We start from the raw sequence: 13,174 nt of genomic DNA, 5'->3' as shown, positions 1-13,174 counted from the left end.
CAAAATTCAAACTTTACTTTGCTCAAACTATACCTTTGTCAACTTGTATTATCATATTTCTTTTTGTTTTACTTGTGCATAAGGCATATGTTTTCTCCATTTGCAATATGATGTCATAGGAAGTCAAAAGTCAAAGTCAAAAGTAAATATTTTCCTCCGTGCACCTGGTGATCTGAAATGTGCACCTGGTGACCTGAAATGTGCACCTGGTGATCTAAAATATGCAACTGGTAACCCCAAAAAAAAATGTTGGGATGTTTTTTTGTTTATGTTTCCTTACTTTTTCAAAGTCACTGTGCATTTGCAATATGTTTTAATGGGCAGGTACCATCACGAATTTGTCATGCTATAAATTCAAACTTTACTTTGCTCAAACTATACCTTTGTCATCTTGTGATCTAAAATATGCAACTGGTTACCCAAAAAATGTGTTGATGTTTTTTTGTTTATGTTTCCTTACTTTTTCAAAGTCACTGTGCATTTGCAATATGTTTCAATGGGCAGGTACCATCACGAATTTGTCATGCTCAAAATTTTTTAGATGTATTTTTTTTTGTTTCCTTACTTTTTCAAAGTCACTGTTCATTTGCAATATGTTTTAATGGGCAGGTACCATCACGAATTTGTCATGCTCAAAATTCAAGCTTTACTTTGCTCAAACTATACCTTTGTCATCTTGTGATCTAAAATATGCAACTGGTTAACCAAAAAAATTGTTGATGTTTTTTTGTTTATGTTTCCTTACTTTTTCAAAGTCACTGTGCATTTGCAATATGTTTCAATGGGCAGGTACCATCACGAATTTGTCATGCTCAACATTTTTTAGATGTATTTTTTTTTTGTTTCCTTACTTTTTCAAAGTCACTGTGCATTTGCAATATGTTTTAATGGGCAGGTACCATCACGAATTTGTCATGCTCAAAATTCAAGCTTTACTTTGCTCAAACTATACCTTTGTCATCTTGTGATCTAAAATATGCAACTGGTTACCCAAAAAATTTGTTGATGTTTTTTGTTTATGTTTCCTTACTTTTTCAAAGTCACTGTGCATTTGCAATATGTTTCAATGGGCAGGTACCATCACGAATTTGTCATGCTCAAAATTTTTTAGATGTATTTTTTTTTGTTTCTTACTTTTTCAAAGTCACTGTGCATTTGCAATATGTTTTAATGGGCAGGTACCATCACGAATTTGTCATGCTCAAAATTCAAGCTTTACTTTGCTCAAACTATACCTTTGTCATCTTGTGATCTAAAATATGCAACTGGTTACCCAAAAAATTTGTTGATGTTTTTTTGTTTATGTTTCCTTACTTTTTCAAAGTCACTGTGCATTTGCAATATGTTTCAATGGGCAGGTACCATCACGAATTTGTCATGCTCAAAATTTTTTAGATGTATTTTTTTTTGTTTCCTTACTTTTTCAAAGTCACTGTGCATTTGCAATATGTTTTAATGGGCAGGTACCATCACGAATTTGTCATGCTCAAAATTCAAGCTTTACTTTGCTCAAACTATACCTTTGTCATCTTGTGATCTAAAATATGCAACTGGTTAACCAAAAAATGTGTTGATGTTTTTTTGTTTATGTTTCCTTACTTTTTCAAAGTCACTGTGCATTTGCAATATGTTTCAATGGGCAGGTACCATCACGAATTTGTCATGCTCAAAAATTTTTAGATGTATTTTTTTTTGTTTCCTTACTTTTTCAAAGTCACTGTGCATTTGCGATATGTTTTAATGGGCAGGTACCATCACGAATTTGTCATGCTCAAAATTCAAGCTTTACTTTGCTCAAACTATACCTTTGTCATCTTGTGATCTAAAATATGCAACTGGTTACCCAAAAAATGTGTTGATGTTTTTTTGTTTATGTTTCCTTACTTTTTCAAAGCCACTGTGCATTTGCAATATGTTTCAATGGGCAGGTACCATCACGAATTTGTCATGCTCAAAATTTTTTAGATGTATTTTTTTTTGTTTCCTTACTTTTTCAAAGTCACTGTGCATTTGCAATATGTTTTAATGGGCAGGTACCATCACGAATTTGTCATGCTCAAAATTCAAGCTTTACTTTGCTCAAACTATACCTTTGTCATCTTGTGATCTAAAATATGCAACTGGTTACCCAAAAAATTTGTTGATGTTTTTTTGTTTATGTTTCCTTACTTTTTCAAAGTCACTGTGCATTTGCAATATGTTTCAATGGGCAGGTACCATCACGAATTTGTCATGCTCAAAATTTTTTAGATGTATTTTTTTTTGTTTCCTTACTTTTTCAAAGTCACTGTGCATTTGCAATATGTTTTAATGGGCAGGTACCATCACGAATTTGTCATGCTCAAAATTCAAGCTTTACTTTGCTCAAACTATACCTTTGTCATCTTGTGATCTAAAATATGCAACTGGTTAACCAAAAAATGTGTTGATGTTTTTTTGTTTATGTTTCCTTACTTTTTCAAAGTCACTGTGCATTTGCAATATGTTTCAATGGGCAGGTACCATCACGAATTTGTCATGCTCAAAAATTTTTAGATGTATTTTTTTTTGTTTCCTTACTTTTTCAAAGTCACTGTGCATTTGCGATATGTTTTAATGGGCAGGTACCATCACGAATTTGTCATGCTCAAAATTCAAGCTTTACTTTGCTCAAACTATACCTTTGTCATCTTGTGATCTAAAATATGCAACTGGTTACCCAAAAAATGTGTTGATGTTTTTTTGTTTATGTTTCCTTACTTTTTCAAAGCCACTGTGCATTTGCAATATGTTTCAATGGGCAGGTACCATCACGAATTTGTCATGCTCAAAATTTTTTAGATGTATTTTTTTTTGTTTCCTTACTTTTTCAAAGTCACTGTGCATTTGCAATATGTTTTAATGGGCAGGTACCATCACGAATTTGTCATGCTATAAATTCAAGCTTTACTTTGCTCAAACTATACCTTTGTCATCTTGTGATCTAAAATATGCAACTGGTTACCCAAAAAATTTGTTGATGTTTTTTTGTTTATGTTTCCTTACTTTTTCAAAGTCACTTTGCATTTGCAATATGTTTCAATGGGCAGGTACCATCACGAATTTGTCATGCTCAACATTTTTTAGATGTATTTTTTTTGTTTCCTTACTTTTTCAAAGTCACTGTGCATTTGCAATATGTTTTAATGGGCAGGTACCATCACGAATTTGTCATGCTATAAAAATCCTGCAGGAATGTGAAATTGACTGGCCCGATGAACTCGGGATGGCTTTGCAGTGATTCTGGGTCATCTCAATCGCTCGTTTGGGTTGATTTCAGAATGTCGCTTTTGGTGATGTTTTTTCACTATAGAATCATATTGCAAATGTACAAGAGTCAAGTGGACAAGAGTCCATCAGTCAATTAGATATCATTCTGACCACCAAACTGATACAAACTGACACCAAACCCACTTTTTCCAACTCGTTTAGTAGCCAACTATTACATACTTCAGAGCTGGCCCAAAATTCACAACGCCTTCGGTTCAAACCATAAAAAAACCATAAAACACGTAGTTACGTTCTAGCTGCGGGTCCATTTCTTATGTTATGTGTTGGCCTAGCTGAGGCGACCCCGAATCCCAAGTTTCGGCTCGATAGGTCATTTGGTGTCCGAGAAAAACCCTAATTGGTGCTGAAAATCCACTATTTTCCATGACTTGCTACGGGGTCCTTGAATGAGCTATCGGACAGAAACGTTGGGGTCTGTCTATATGGGCCGAGACGTTCGCAATGCACCTAGTCTTGCGACTCTGGGACATTTCTAAATGTCGTCATTTTCGTGATGCAAAAATGAATTGAAGTTATTGCAAATGTACGAGGCTGTTTCTCGGTCCGAGAACCTTCTAGAGCCACGTAACTCACCACGCACCATCGACGGGAGGTCTAGAACAGGTTTCTAAAGTTTCGGAACTCTAGGTCCGACGGTTCTTTTTTAGCTCCAACAAAGCTAACTATTGCAGCCACTGTCTGTCTCTACGCACCCCAATACGTCCCTCCTTCCAAGTTGTGTTTTAGTGTGATTTTTTTTTCCTTTGAATTTTTTTGGGAAAAATGACTGATTTACAGTTCATGGGGGTTGCCTAATCACACATATGAAGTTTTGGAAAGATCAGACTTTTTTAACCCTTCGAAACAGCCCCTGAGACACCAATTATGGCACTTCCGGTTGGCACAGGAAGTTATAAATCAACACATATCCTCATTGGGGTATGCTGTTACAGAATCCTGAGTTTTAAGTCCTTACGTTAAGAATTGACTGATCTACACAGGGTTGAATGCACTATGTCTATCAAACTGCATGCAGTGTATGGGTAAACACTTTTAGGGGCATTTTAACCACTTCCGGTTGGTCCAGGAAGCTTAGAATCAACACAGGTAGACCTCATAGTGGCCTGATGGACTGGTACCGAAGACAGGTTCATACGGCATTCATAACCCACATAGGCCTCAGGTTGAAATTAGGGGTGCAGGCAATGTATTCCTATGGGGAGAGATGACACTGTAATCTGTGAGATCAAAAAACACTGTTTTACTGTTAAGGGTTAATGCCACACGGTCAAGGTTAGGCTTGTTCAGATCGGGAGGACCTTAGGAACATTCATGTGGTGGAATTTTTCTTCTCACTCTAACGGTTCTCTCACTGTCACCCAAAAGCAAATGACATTGTGGTGCAGGCTTCATTTTGGGCCTACTATTCTAATGGTCGCTGCGCCTAGACCGAGCGAGCTACGGTCAAGCAGGATATCTCGCTGAACTCGGTACGGCCTAGGGATTATGGTAATGCCATTTCCTGCTCTCTGTGTCTTTAAGCACCACACTTTATCACTCCATCCTTCCTGTGTGTGTGTGAGGGAGCTTTTCTTTGACATCTGTTGGGATTAATGACTGATTTACAGTTCAGAAGGGTTACCTAGTCACACATATGAAGTTTTGGAGAGATGTGACTTTTTTAACCCTTCGAAACAGAGAGTGTGACCCAATTAAAGGCACTTCCGGTTGGCACAGGAAGCTATAAGTAAACACATGTCTTGATTTACATAGCCACTTACAGAATCCCGAGTTTTAAGTCTTTACGTTAAGAATTGACTGATCTACACAGGGTTGAATGCACTATGTCTATCAAAACCCTGTTTTACTGTGAAGGGTTAATGCCACACGGTCAAGGTTAGGCTTGTTCAGATCGGGGGGACCTTAGGAACATTCATGTGGTGGAATTGTGCTTCTCACCCTAACGGTTCTCTCACTGCCACCCAAAATCAAATGACATTGTGGTGCAGGCTTCATTTTGGGCCTTCTTTTTTTCAAGTTTGCTGCACTCAGAACGAGCTACGGTCAAGCGGGGCGTCTCCTTGAACTCGGCACAGTCTGGAGACTATGGTGATGCCATTTTTTGTGTTGATTTCAGAATGCCATTTTGGTGATGGTCCCTCTCCGTTTAAACATATTGCAAATGTACAAAAGTCAACTAGCAAGTCAGTGTCCATCAGTCAATTAGATGTCATTATGACACCAAACGGATATCAATTGACACCAAACCCACTTTTTCCTACTCATTTAGTAGCCAACTATCACATATGTCAGAGCAGGCCCATAATTCACAGCGCCTTCAGTTGAAAACATAATAAAAAGGTAAAACACATAGTTACGTTCTAGCTGCGGGTCCAGTTCGGACATTATGCGAAGGCCTATGTGAGGCGACCCCGAATCCCGAGTTTCGGCTCGATAGGTCATTTGGTGTCCGAGAAAAACCCTAATTGGTGCTGAAAATCCACTTATTTCCATGCCTTGCTACGGGGTCCTTGAACGAGCTATCGGACAGAAACGTCGGGGTCCGTCTCTATGGGCCGAGCCGGTTTCAACGCACCTAGCCTTGCGTCTCTGAGACTTTTCTAAACGTCGTCATTTTCGTGATGCAAAAATGAATTGAAGTTATTGCAAATGTACGAGGCTGTTTCTCGGTCCGAGAACCGTCTAGAGCCACGTAACTCACCACGCACCATCGACCGGAGGTCTAGAACAGGTTTCTAAAGTTTCGGAACTCTAGGTCCGACCGTTCTTTTTTAGCTCCAACAAAGCTAACTATTGCAGCCACTGTCTGTCTCTACGCACCCCAATACGTCCCTCCATCCAAGTTGCGTTTTAGTGCAATTTTTTCTTCGAAACAGCCCCTGAGACACCAATTATGGCACTTCCGGTTGGCACAGGAAGCTATAAGTCACCACATATCCTCATTGGGGTATGCTTTTACAGAATCCTGAGTTTTAAGTCTTTACGTTAAGAATTGACTGATTTACACAGGCCTGAATGCACTATGTCTGTCAAACTGCAGGCAGTGTATGGGTAAACACTTTTAGGGGCATTTTAACCACTTCCGGTTGGTCCAGGAAGCTTAGATTCGACACAGGTAGACCTCATAGTGGCCTGATGGACTGGTACCGAAGACAGGTTCATACGGCATTCATAACCCATATAGGCTTCAGGTTGAATTTTGTGGTGCAGGCTATGTATTCCAATGGGGAGAGATGTCACTGTAATCTGTGAGATCAAAAAACCCTGTTTTACTGTGAAGGGTTAATGCCACACGGTCAAGGTTAGGCTTGTTCAGATCGGGAGGACCTTAGGAACATTCATGTGGTGTAATTTTTCTTCTCACCCTAACGGTTCTCTCACTGTCACTCAAAAGCAAATGACATTGTGGGGCAGGCTTCATTTTGGGCCTACTATTCTAATGGTCGGTTATTGTGTTATTTCAGAAAATCACAGAAATGTCGCAGAGCTCCGCAGCACACTTTAAAAAGATTCGTATGAACACCCTGCAACTGGATCTGTAACCGTTGAAAAAAAAAACGCCTATTTGTGACCATCACCAATTTGTCATTGTTCCGTTTCTCTTAAATGACGATAGATAAATGGCTGGTTCTTTTTTTATTGACACCGGAGGCTCCTTGGCTTTGACCTGAAGTGGAAAAATAATTTCTCTACTTCCATTTTAAGCCTTTAATCCCAGAAAAATGGCCGTAACTCAAAAACAGTCGAGGCCTAGACGCCATCCCGTTCGGGGCCAACTGCCCGTTACGCCAAACCTACGCTCACCAAGTTTCGGCTTCGAAATATTTTCAGTTTTTGAGATAAGGCCCCGTCGTGATTCGTGATGTTTTGCCAAATTGCCATGTGATTCCGTATGCCATCTGGTGGGAATGTCCGGGACGGCGGAAAAACGGTCCGAAACTTGTTTTTTTTTTTAAACGGAAACCGAACGTCCGACAAAGTTCATTCGATGACTTCCCGGTAGGTCCGGCCCTACCGCACGGCCCGACGCCGACCGCAAATTTTACAAACGATTTTGGACGTCTGGTAAGGGACCGTACATTATATGTACAATATGGACTTTCTCACTGATCATACACGAAATGCCGAAATGTTCCCTTAAGGTATGGAAGGAGTATCAGACCACTGCAAATCTACCAAGACCTGGCCGTCCCTCTAAACTTTCAGCTCATACAGGGAGAAGACTGATCAGAGATGCAGCCAAGAGGCCCATGATCACTCTGGATGAACTGCAGAGATCTACAGCTGAGGTGGGAGACTCTGTCCATAGACAACAATCAGTCGTATATTGCACAAATCTGGCCTTTATGGAAGAGTGGCAAGAAGAAAGCCATTTCTTAAAGATATCCATAAAAAGTGTCGTTTAAAGTTTGCCACAAGCCACCTGGGAGACACACCAAACATGTGGAAGAAGGTGCTCTGGTCAGATGAAACCAAAATTGAACTTTTTGGCAACAATGCAAAACGTTATGTTTGGCGTAAAAGCAACACAGCTGAACACACCATCCCCACTGTCAAACATGGTGGTGGCAGCATCATGGTTTGGGTCTGCTTTTCTTCAGCAGGGACAGGGAAGATGGTTAAAATTGATGGGAAGATGGATGGAGCCAAATACAGGACCATTCTGGAAGAAAACCTGATGGAGTCTGCAAAAGACCTGAGACTGGGACGGAGATTTGTCTTCCAACAAGACAATGATCCAAAACATAAAGCAAAATCTACAATGGAATGGTTCAAAAATAAACATATCCAGGTGTTAGAATGGCCAAGTCAAAGTCCAGACCTGAATCCAATCGAGAATCTGTGGAAAGAACTGAAAACTGCTGTTCACAAATGTTCTCCATCGAACCTCACTGAGCTCGAGCTGTTTTGCAAGGAGGAATGGGAAAAAATGTCAGTCTCTCGATGTGCAAAACTGATAGAGACATACCCCAAGCGACTTACAGCTGTAATCGCAGCAAAAGGTGGCGCTACAAAGTATTAACTTAAGGGGGCTGAATAATTTTGCACGCCCAATTTTTCAGTTTTTGATTTGTTAAAAAAGTTTGAAATATCCAATAAATGTCGTTCCACTTCATAATTGTGTCCCACTTGTTGTTGATTCTTCACCAAAAAATACAGTTTTATATCTTTTTGTTTGAAGCCTGAAATGTGGCAAAAGGTTGCAAAGATCAAGGGGGCCGAATACTTTCGCAAGGCACTGTATATATATATATATATATACACACACAAACAAACCAACAAACAACACACACACACACACACACACAGATTATGGGTCATACAAATACATACACAAACGCACACTATAGCCAATGTGTACTTTACACATTTCATCACACATTTCATTGCAAATTGCAAAAGAAATATACATATATTTTTGCAATTTTTTAAAATTGTATTTATATTTCATAAAACGGCATTAGCACTTACCAGTCCAGAAGTACGTCCTGTCTTTGCAGAAACAGCTCCTTAATGTTTGAATCATAACTGTGTTCACTCAAAGATTCCTCAATCAAAAAATCTGTTTCACTTTCCCGATCAATCTCTTCTCGAATCTGGTGCAAATCTGTATACTTAGACTTGGACTTCGCTTTTCCTGATTTATTAGCCATGATGTCTTCAATGAAATTGTTGAAAAAACACTTTCCAAAATACTACTTTCCAAAACACTGCTGTGCGTAACAAGCGTGACTGCAACTAGTCTGATGGTCAATGGAGAGAATGAAGTTCGTTACGCGTGCGTTTACAAACAAGGGATGGTGGTCCAACCCATAACCATCACATACTGGCGTTTACCTCAGCTCATTGGCTATCTACCCAGCTAGATTTCAAGAAGATTAGTGGTCTTTGGGCAGACATACAGTCAATCAATGAAGCTTCGCTAATATTATTGGTGCGCAATGAGGTCTTTGCTCATTGTCTTCAAATCAGTGCACTTCGGCCAGTACTCCCCGCAAAAAAAACCAATCAAGTTTGGCTGTGTTGCAAACATCCAGAGGATTGAAATGAAACCACCTATGACTAGATAAACTATTGTTTAGTGTGTGTAATTACGTCGAATGCTCCGTCAAAAGTTGATAGAGATGGAATTCACGACACAACCGGTTTACAAAATGTTTCGTTTTAGGCTATAAAAATGGATTTTATCAAAGAAAACGGCACTTCATTTGATCACTGGGACCCTCAGGAAGAGAAATAAGAGCAAGATATCAGAATGCAAGTCATAATTTTACCTTCAGGTGTGAATGTGTCAAAACTGTCATGGCGGAAAATGTTTGTTGTTGTTGATCGCTCTTCTCAAACAAAAGCATTGCATTTGTTCTCTGTAATAGCTATTTTAAATCGGAAAACGTAGTTTGATTACCAAGATTCTAATCTTTTGAAGGATGTAAGACACTTGCATTTTCAAGAATGTTTAATGTTGTATTTGTATTTTTTTTAGTTAGTCACTCTGAAATTTCCCCGGATGTTGATCCCTGTACAGGGATCGCAGCCATAAGAGATCAGAAATACAGTGTACTGTAGACATTGTTAATGTTGTAAATGACTATTGTAGCTGGAAACGGCAGATTTTTTATGGAATATCTCCATAGGCGTACAGAGGCCCATTATCAGCAACCATCACTCCTGTGTTCCAAATATATTTCTTCTGAAACTCAGTTTATTTTTGTTCTGAGAAATGATAGCTGTTCCATGCGAGAAATTGCCCCAAAAATGTAAGATCTCGTACAACGCTGTGTACTACTCCCTTCACAGAACAGCGCAAACTGGCTCTAACCAGAATAGAAAGAGCAGTGGGAGGCCCCGGTGCACAACTGAGCAAGAGGACAGGTACATTAGAGTGTCTAGTTTGAGAAACAGATGCCTCACAAGTCCTCAACTGGCAGCTTCATTAAATAGTACCCACACCAGTCTCAACGTCAACAGTGAAGAGGCGACTCCGGGATGCTGGCCTTCTGGAGACCAGGTAATCTGATGCATCACTCCATCATTCTCCTTCTTGGTAAAATAACCCTTACACAGCCTGGGGGTGTGTTGGGTCATTGTCCTGTTGAAAAACAAATGATAGTCCCACTAAGCGCAAACAAGGTGGGAAGGCTTCTCGCTGCAGAATGCTGTGGTAGCCATGCTGGTTAAGTGTGCCTGGAATTACAAATAAATCACGACAGTGACACCAGCAAAACAACCCCACACCATAACACCTGGTTCTCCATGCTTCACAGTGGGTACTACACATGTGGAGATCATCCACTCACCCACTCTGCGTCTCACAAAGACAGCGATTTGAACCAAAAATCTCAATTTTGGACTCATCAGACCAAAGGACAGATTTTCACTGGTCTCATGTCCATTGCTCTTGTTTCTTCGCCCAAGCAAGTCTCTTCTTCTTATTGGTGTCCTTATTAATGATTTCTTTGCAGAAAGGCCTGTCTCCTCTGAACAGTTGATGTTGAGATGTGTCTGTTACTTGAACCATGTGAAGCATTTATTTGGGCTGCAATTTCTGAGGCTAGTAACTCCAATTAATTTATCTTCTGCAGCAGAGGTAACTCTGGTTCATCCATTCCTGTGGCGGTCCTCATGAGAGCCAGTTTCATTCATTGATGGTTTTTGCGACTGCACAAAGTTCTTGAAATGTTCTGGATTGATTGACCTTCATGTCTTAAAGTAATGACGGACTGTTATTTCTCTTTGCTTATTTGAGCTGTTCTTGTCATAATATGGACTTGTTATATCTTCTGTATACCACCCTCTACCTTGTCACAGCACAACAGATTGGCTCAAACGCATTAAGAAAGAAAAAAATTCCACAAACAAACTTTTAACAAGGCACACCTGTTAATTGAAATGCATTCCAGGTGACTATCTCATATAGCTGGTTGAGAGAATATCAAGTGTTCAAAGCTGTCATCAAGGCAAAGGGTGGCTATTTGAAGAATCTCAAATACATTTAGATTTGATTAACACTTTTTTTGGTTGCTACATGATTCCATGTGTTATTTCATAGTTGTGATGTCTTCACTATTATTCTACAATGTAGAAAATAGTCCAAATAAAGAAAAACCTTTGAATGAGTAGGTGTGCCCAAACTTTTGACTGGTTCTGTATGTTGTGAAATTGTTAGACATTACTTGTTAGATATTACTGCACTGTCGGAGTTAGAAACCCAAGCATTTCGCTAAACCTGCAATAACATTTGCATACATCAAGTGTATGTGACAAATAAAATTGTATTTGATTTGAATTATAATAACATATTTTCTGTTTTTTCTTGTTTTGTTGTTAACTGTTTCTATTTTGATATTGTATTATGCAACTGAATTTAAAACTATCAGGGGGGTGGATGGATAATATTAATATGTATTTGCATATGGACATTTCTGGGGCGATTCTAATCTGGCGAAACACCTGCAGTATTGTTAGTTATGGTCCAAACACCTAAAAGACACACCCTCGTTTTATGCCCTTGGGGGAATCCCTGATTTAGGGCAGTCCAAATGATTAGCCAAGAAAGTATGTTTGCAACGTAAGCCCCTCAGCCCTCGTTTTTAGTCGAGTTTGCGAGTGTACAATTATGTTCACTCGGGGCCTGAAACTCCCCATAATTCCATTCACGACAATTTTACATCCACTAAGAAAAGTCAGCCAAAACTTAAAAACAAAAATGGAGCAGTCAACATAAGTAAGTAAAAACTAATATAAAAAGGTTAGAACTTGTGCAACTAATGCACATGACGGCACAAACACGTCTAGTAAAAGTAATGTTTTGTTTGGTTAGCGTTTGGAAATTGTAGAAATAAAATATTTTCCTTCTTCAGGAGTTCCAGCTAGGCAGGCTAACATTAGTTAGCTAATTAATTTGATAGCTAACATACAGTAGTCGTATATTAATAATGATATAGTTAATATAAGTAGACATGCAATCATAATTGACTGTAGCGCATATAAAGCACCCACAAACTGCCGCTGGCTGAAAATACAATCATCCCGGGATTAACGAGTAACGAATTTCCGGGCAAGTGCGGTCCATATAAAAATAATTCATTCCTCCCACGCCTTGCAAGTGAATACTCGTCAGACGTCATCAGAAGTGTCCACATCATTTGAGGGCTGAGGGGATAAGGGTGTGTTTTACGTGTATGCACTGTATTTGTATGGGGTTACCGTTTTTATTATCATTACACACTAATGCTGTATGTATATGTGCTTTCGGAGTTATCGGAAGTTAGTTCCGACTGGGAAGTTTCACTTGAACGACCCTACATCAAATATATATATATTTGTTTAGCTAACCCTCAATTGTTCTATATCTGCATACAAGTCGGAATTAGCCTACAAGTGTGAAACAACCAGGACAATGTGCGAGTTGTGACGTTTTACCATAACTTTTCAACCAAATTAACAAATTCGTTTTTGACAGCTACAATAGGTCTATGGGTAATGTAGATAGTTTGACCATATTTTCAATATTAAGCAAACTAGCTAATATTTATCAGCAACGTTGTTTGAAGAATTGTTCAGCCCAAAAAGCACATGAATAAAACAAAGTCGTATTTTCAAAATCAAATAGGAATCTCCGACGAGCACAGGAACGCAGCATAACCAAATGGCAACTAATTACGAGTTGTGAAGTCGTAAATACAATTTAGATGCATACACATGCTTTGAACTCGTTGAAACGTGATTGGCAAATGGCCAACAAGCTGATCAACCGTAAACTAAAAGTACAGCTATCAATCATGCTTGTAAACCAAATATAGTGTTAAACATAATAGGTTCATTTTATAAATAATGTTTAATTGTTACACTTAACTGACAAAAA

This window comes from Oncorhynchus mykiss, chromosome 21 (assembly GCF_057628025.1).
Source record: "Oncorhynchus mykiss isolate SJ-2025 chromosome 21, ASM5762802v1, whole genome shotgun sequence".
Lineage (NCBI taxonomy): Eukaryota > Metazoa > Chordata > Actinopteri > Salmoniformes > Salmonidae > Oncorhynchus > Oncorhynchus mykiss.
The sequence above is the reverse complement of the archived record's forward strand: the minus strand, read 5'-3'. Positions refer to the sequence as shown.